Source organism: Zonotrichia leucophrys, chromosome 9, assembly GCF_028769735.1.
Source record: "Zonotrichia leucophrys gambelii isolate GWCS_2022_RI chromosome 9, RI_Zleu_2.0, whole genome shotgun sequence".
NCBI classification, from domain to species: domain Eukaryota; kingdom Metazoa; phylum Chordata; class Aves; order Passeriformes; family Passerellidae; genus Zonotrichia; species Zonotrichia leucophrys.
The window spans coordinates 4,422,733-4,428,965 of record NC_088179.1 but is presented as its reverse complement, the minus strand read 5'-3'; positions in this window follow the sequence as shown (position 1 = coordinate 4,428,965).

Below are 6,233 nucleotides of genomic sequence, written 5' to 3'. Positions count from 1 at the left end.
TGGCTGTGTCTTTGGTGTGACTGCAAGGTAGTGCTCATGGAGGGGCTTTGTGCTGCCTGTTCATCAGTAGGTGTTGGGGTGGAGATCCAGCCTCCTGGACAGCCTGGAGAATTCTGGGGAAGCCACAGGTTCTGGAATGGGTTTGTCACTGCAGGGAAAGACCTGAGAACTGCAGGGCCTGTCCAATGGAACTTGGCTTGAATATCACGAGGGAGCACCTACACCTTGCTCTGGGAGTTTGTCTAGCAGTTTGAGGGGAATTGCTGCAGTGTGGGAGGTCAGGGCCAGACTTCAGTGCAGAATATCCCAAGAGTTTGGGGGACAACTGTGAGCCAACAAGCAAGAGAAACTGCTAACACTGGGGCTCCATCTCCAACTCTAAATTTCCAACTCTGGAATCAGGATGCAGCCATTGTGAGACCTGTCATCAAATCCCTCAAAAATGAGGGAGGCAGAACACTTTGATCACTGCTGGCCTACAGCAGAGACTCTTCAGCAGGGGCTTGGACCAGAGGAGGTCCCTGGCCCCCTCAGTCACTCTGGGAGTGTGACAGTGGCACAGCCCCAGCCCAGCAGAGACTGCCTGGAAGGGATCTGGGCACACACTGAGGTGTGCAGCCCACTGCCGGGTGGGCTGTGTGCCACAGGATCTGTCTCTGTGGATGGGGGAGCTCCTGGGTGTGCCCCTGAGAACCCTGTGATGTCACCAGAGCCAGGATCACTCACCTGCAGTGGGTAACCATAAACAAACTGTAACCCCCAGCGCTGGGCAGTGCCAGAGCACTCGGGCTGTGACCCACAGCAGCCGAGGAGCTTCTGAGTGCTGCCAGAGACTGAGGAGCTTCTGAGTGCTGTCAGTGACCCCGGAACCTCTGAATGACAGCAGGGATCGAGGAACCTCTGAGTGCTCTCACTGACTGAGGAGCCTCTGAGTGCCCCCAGTGGAAGCCAAGCCTTCGAGTCCTGCCAGCGGCTGAGAGCAATCGAGCCCGGGAGCAGCAATGGCAGAGGTCAGGGAGGAGCCCCCCGCGCCCCGAGCCGTGCGGGTGTGCCGCATCTGCGTGGATTTCCTGCAGAGCCCCGCTGCTGCCGTGGAGCCCTGCGGACACGTGTTCTGCCACGCCTGCATCCAGCCCCAGGCCGGGCCCGACGCCGCCGCCACCTGCCCGACCTGCCAAGGGCCCATCGGGGGCATCCGCGTGCTGCAGGGCCAGGAGAGCCGGGCCGGGCTGGCCCCGCGCCGGCCCCGCCGCCGCCTCCATCCCTTCGTGGTGCGCTGGCGCCAGCGGCAGCAGCGGCAGCAGCAGCAGAACCAGAACCAGCAGCAGAACCAGAACCAGCAGCAGCAGCAGAACCAGCAGGAGTAGGCAGCTCCCGGAGGTGGCCCGCACTGCACGTTCTCCCATGAGGACAGGGCACCGAGCCCCCCCGGGCTCCAGCAGCATTCCCAGAGAGTGTCGGAGGAGCTGGGCAGAAACAGCCAGGGCAGGCCTGGCCTCGGGACCACGTGCACCTCCTCCCCTTGATCCCATTTGATGTGGATCCTCCACGGCCCCTCTGAAATGAAAACCAGCATGCTGAGAAGGGCCTCGCCTGGTTTCTTCTGCTCCTTTGCTCATTAGTGCAGGACTGGGGCAGTGGGAGCTGTGGGAGAGGGAAGGATATGGATGTGGGAACTTGGGGAGAGGGTGGGATAAGGCTGAAGAACTGGTGGAGAGGGAATAATGTGGATGTTGAAAATGGAGGAGAGGGGCCATTCCTGGTTGCTCCTGTGCTGCTTTCCTTATTCCTGGGGGATGCAGCCCAGCAAGAGAAGAGGAAGGAGAGAGCCCACTGGATCGCTCAGCAGATTCCTAAGAGAATACTGTCTGCTTTTCCTGAGGGCCAGGGTGAGGATAGAGACTGAGATGGAGATTGGGGCAGACCCTCCTCTCCTTGCCCCACAACAGCTGGAGGAGGCAGCCCTGGCACAGTCACCAGCTGCAGGGCACTGCCTGTGGGAGAAGGGACAGCCAGGACTGACCTGTTCAGGGCATCTCCTCTGAAGAATCCCAAGGCCCTTCCCCATCTAGGGCATCACCAGGAGCTGTGTGGTGGCTGTGCATCCTCATCGTCACCCTGCTCCATCCCCTTCCATGGCCCAGGTGGCTGCAGAACTCCTGGCATTAGAACTGAGCTTCTGCCCACAGCTCCCTGCTGCCTTGGCAGACCTTGTTTCCCAGGAATAGCCTTCAAACATGGGTTTCAACAGTGCTGGGGGCTGTGTCTGCCTCAGCCAGGGCAGCCAAGCATGGGGTGAGGCTTCTCAGGCTGACCACAGCCTCGTACCTTCTGCCCTGGAGATGGATGGAAATCTGGAGGTGTAGGTGGGAAAATCCTGGCAAGCAGGAGGTGGCTCTTTGGTACTTCCCAGCACCCTCCTGGTGGAGGCCCCAGGCTGTCTGTAAGAGATCGCTTGGAAGGAGACATCCTTCATGGGAGCTGCTCAGACACAGGGATCCAAATGATGTCTTTGGGGCATGGAGCAAAGAGGCAGGAGGGATTATCTCTCCCTGGCAGACCAGGCATGTGTCAGGACATCAGAATGGCTTCACCCCTGAGGAGAGGGGAAGGGCATGGACACCCTGAAGTCCATGCTCTGCAGAGAGGTTCCCCCTTGGGAACACAGCAGTGCCAAGGCAGCACCATGATGGCTTCTGGGGGAATGGAGAGGGGTCATGGCAGAGAGAGGCTTGGAGTGAGAGGCTGATCCCAGCTCCAAAAATCCCCATGAAGCTCCATGAAGCTGATCCCAGCTCTGCTGTGCCTTGGCAGGAAAAAGCATCCTGGATCCCAAACATTCCTATGGCTGAATGTGACCTGGGGCAGGGGATGTGTGTGATGTGTGTGCAGGCACAGTCCCTGGAGCACAGCCAGCCCTCCATGCTCCCACTGCTGCAAATGGATGTTAACTTGCTGGGAATTGCTCTCAGCCTCGCTGGTTTCTAGCTGGGCTTTTAGGAGGAGCAGTGGGAACCACCCCAGAGCTGGCTCCAGGCGAGTCCCACCGGCCCATGGTGGTTTTGGCATGTGCAAAAATGAAATAAAAGCGCTGTTCTCTGGGGAGCCAGCCAGCCCAGAGCGGATGAGCGCTCCCATTAATGTGTCATTAATGTGCAGCCCTGGCGTCGGCTCTCTTGGCACTGCAGAGGTAATTACAACCCAACTATAAAGCCTTGCACATGGATTTATTTACTGCCTTATTAGCAGCATCTGTTCTCCCACAGAAGTGGCTCAGCTGTTTGCTCTCGTTCAGGGGAAGCAGTGGAACTCACCTCCTTGGGCTGGGGAGGGAGCTGAGCACACCACTGTGGTTCCATTTTCAGCTGAGGGAGCTGAGCACACCACTGGGGTTCCATTTTCAGCTGAGGGAGCTGAGCACACCATTGTGGTTCCATTTTCAGCTGAGGGAGGTGAGCACACCATTGTGGCTCCATTTTCACTGAGGGAGATGAGCACACCACTGGGGTTCCATTTTCACTAAGGGAGATGAGCACACCACTGGGGTTCCATTTTCGCTAAGGGAGGTGAGCACACCACTGTGGTTCCATTTTCACTAAGGGAGGTGAGCACATGGTCATTCATAGGGAGGTGAGCACACCACTGTGGTTCCATTTCACTAGAGTGGCACACCATGGTCCATTCTACCTGCTTGTTGGTTTAGTGCTTCTGCCCAGCACAGCATGAGGGGGGCACAGAGCTTCACCCCAAACCTGAAGGACGTGGCTGTGTTGGAGATCCAGCAGCATTTCTCTTCCCACCTGTCTCCTAGCACTGCCCCACAATGTTTTATCATCAGAGAATCACAGAATCATGAAATCATCAAGTGGGAAAAGCCCTCTAAGATCACTGAGTCCAACCATCAACCCAGCACTTCCACTCTGTTCACCACCAAACCATGTCCTCAAGTGCCACATCCACACATTTTTTTGAACACTTCCAGGGATGGTGCCTCCACCATTGCCCTAAGCAGCCCATTCAAATGCTTGGCAATCCTTTCAATGAGGATTTTTTCCTTGATATCCAGCTTAAACCTCCCCTTGTACAGCTTGAGGCCACTTCCTCTTGTCCTGTCCCTGTTCCCCGGGAGCAGAACCTGATCTCCCCCAGCTGTCCCCACCTGTCAGGAGTTGTGCAGAGCCACAAGGTCCCCTCTGAGCCTCCTTTTCTCCAGGCTGAGCCCCTTTCCAGCTCCCTCAACCATTCCTTGCAAGGCTTGTGCTCCAGACCCTTCACATCTCTGTTTCCTTCTCTGGACACAGCTCTCTCCTCCAGCAGGAGCCATGGGATGAGTGGACCTGGTTCTGCAGACCCTCAGCTCTCTCAGAGCTGCAGTTGCCTGGATTCCCAAGTGTTTTGTTGTTGCTGCTGAGCCACAGCAGCCAAATCACTGCTGCAGCATCCACTGCCTTGGCTGCTGGCCTGGCCTGGCTCTGCTGCTGAGCACATTTCCCAAGGAAAACGGATGCTGGGTTTGTTAACTGAGTGTTGTGGCAAATGCAAGTTAAGTAGCTGCAAATCCACCAGAGAACCAGTTAATTCAGGGCACAGAGCATAATGAGAGAAGGAAAGCACCATCCAAAAGGCTTTTGTTGCCTGTGGTTCCTAAATAAAAATTCACATGTGGCCCATGCCAACCAAGGTGCCAGGTTGGGATGCAAAGCTTGGAATTAGAGAGCACAAATATTTATTCATGGGTGTGAGATGTACCAGCCAAATCAGGGCACCCAGGTGGGGTTTTTATGAGGTTCTTACATCCATCACATGCTCAGGTGCAGCACAAATTGACTGAGCACTGACACCCACACTAACAGATCTCAAATGACAGTAAAACTTGGCAAAGCTGCTGTTTCTGCTGGTCCATGGATCCAGGTGTCCTTGAGTCCCTCTGGCTGCAGTGACTGAGCTGTGACACCAGACCAGCCTGGGAGGGTCTCAGAGCCTGGGATGCTGTGGGACCTTGCTCATCCCAGGGATAAAGCTGTTGTTTATCCTTCAGGGACTGCACTCAGACTCCAAAAGCAAAATCCTTCTTTCCAGGGTTTGTTTTACTTCAGCATAAACAATACCAAAATCTTCAGTAAAGCTCCATTGCGTCTTTATATCGGTGTTTAATTACTATGTATAGTATATGTATACATAAAGTTAACATATTTTTGTACTATAAAAGGACTTTGACAGTTTAAAAAAGGATTTTTCATCACATTTACCAAGCCTTTCACACACCTGGGCCTCCATCAGCACCACCAGGCTGCTGCTCCTTTCTGGCATCCATCCCCCAAGCAGCCCCTGCCCGTCATATCAGCTGTCAGAGAATTAAACAGTTCATGCCTCAAACATTGATATAGCTTTTTTCCCATCATAACAAAAACTGTATGAAGAAGCTACAACCAAAGAAACCTCCCTGAAGATGCCTGACTGGGACTTTGGACTGAAAGCAAATTGCTGAGATTAGATAAGGGGAAAACCCTGTCACAGCACATGTCACAGTTGAGATGGCCACAATACACAGAGTGTCACCATCCATCCTCCCCTACACAGATTGCTGTGGAACCCCCAGCTCAGAGAATGCAACATCCACAGGACATTAATGTGAGAGGCAGCTGAGGTTAATTAATCCATTAATCCATCAAAGCCCCCCCCCCCCAGTCATTCCTGAAGCCTTCCACCACAGGACTGCACAGGATGCAACAAACCCAAAATCTGTGGTGAGAGACAATGGCAAACTCCCCCCTGCCACCCTTCCCTTAGTGAATTACCTGGATTTTCCTACCTGGCCTGAGTGTATATCAAACGATTTAATTCTATGCTTTTTGGGGGGACCTTCATCATCAAGAAGACTAGCAGGAGAGAATCAGCAGAACATCACTGAGATACATGGAGTGCTGATATTTTACTTATTCTGTCCCTCTTTCTGTCCCCCCTGTAGGAGTCTGTCCCACTCTGTAGGAGCATCAGGGGTAGCACGGTCAGGATGGATGGAGATGAGGGATCTCTGAAGCTAGGTCAGGAACTTGGGGTTCATTGCAAAGGGCCTGGGTGCAGGGCCCTGCTGGGATTTGGGGTTTATTGCAAAGGGCCTGGGTGCAGGGCCCTGCTGGGAGCTGCCAGGGACAGCTCAAAGCAGGCCTGAGAGAAGAGAGGGGGAGAGAGGATGAGAGAGCAAAAGTGTAAGAGATTAAAAGGGGAAAGAA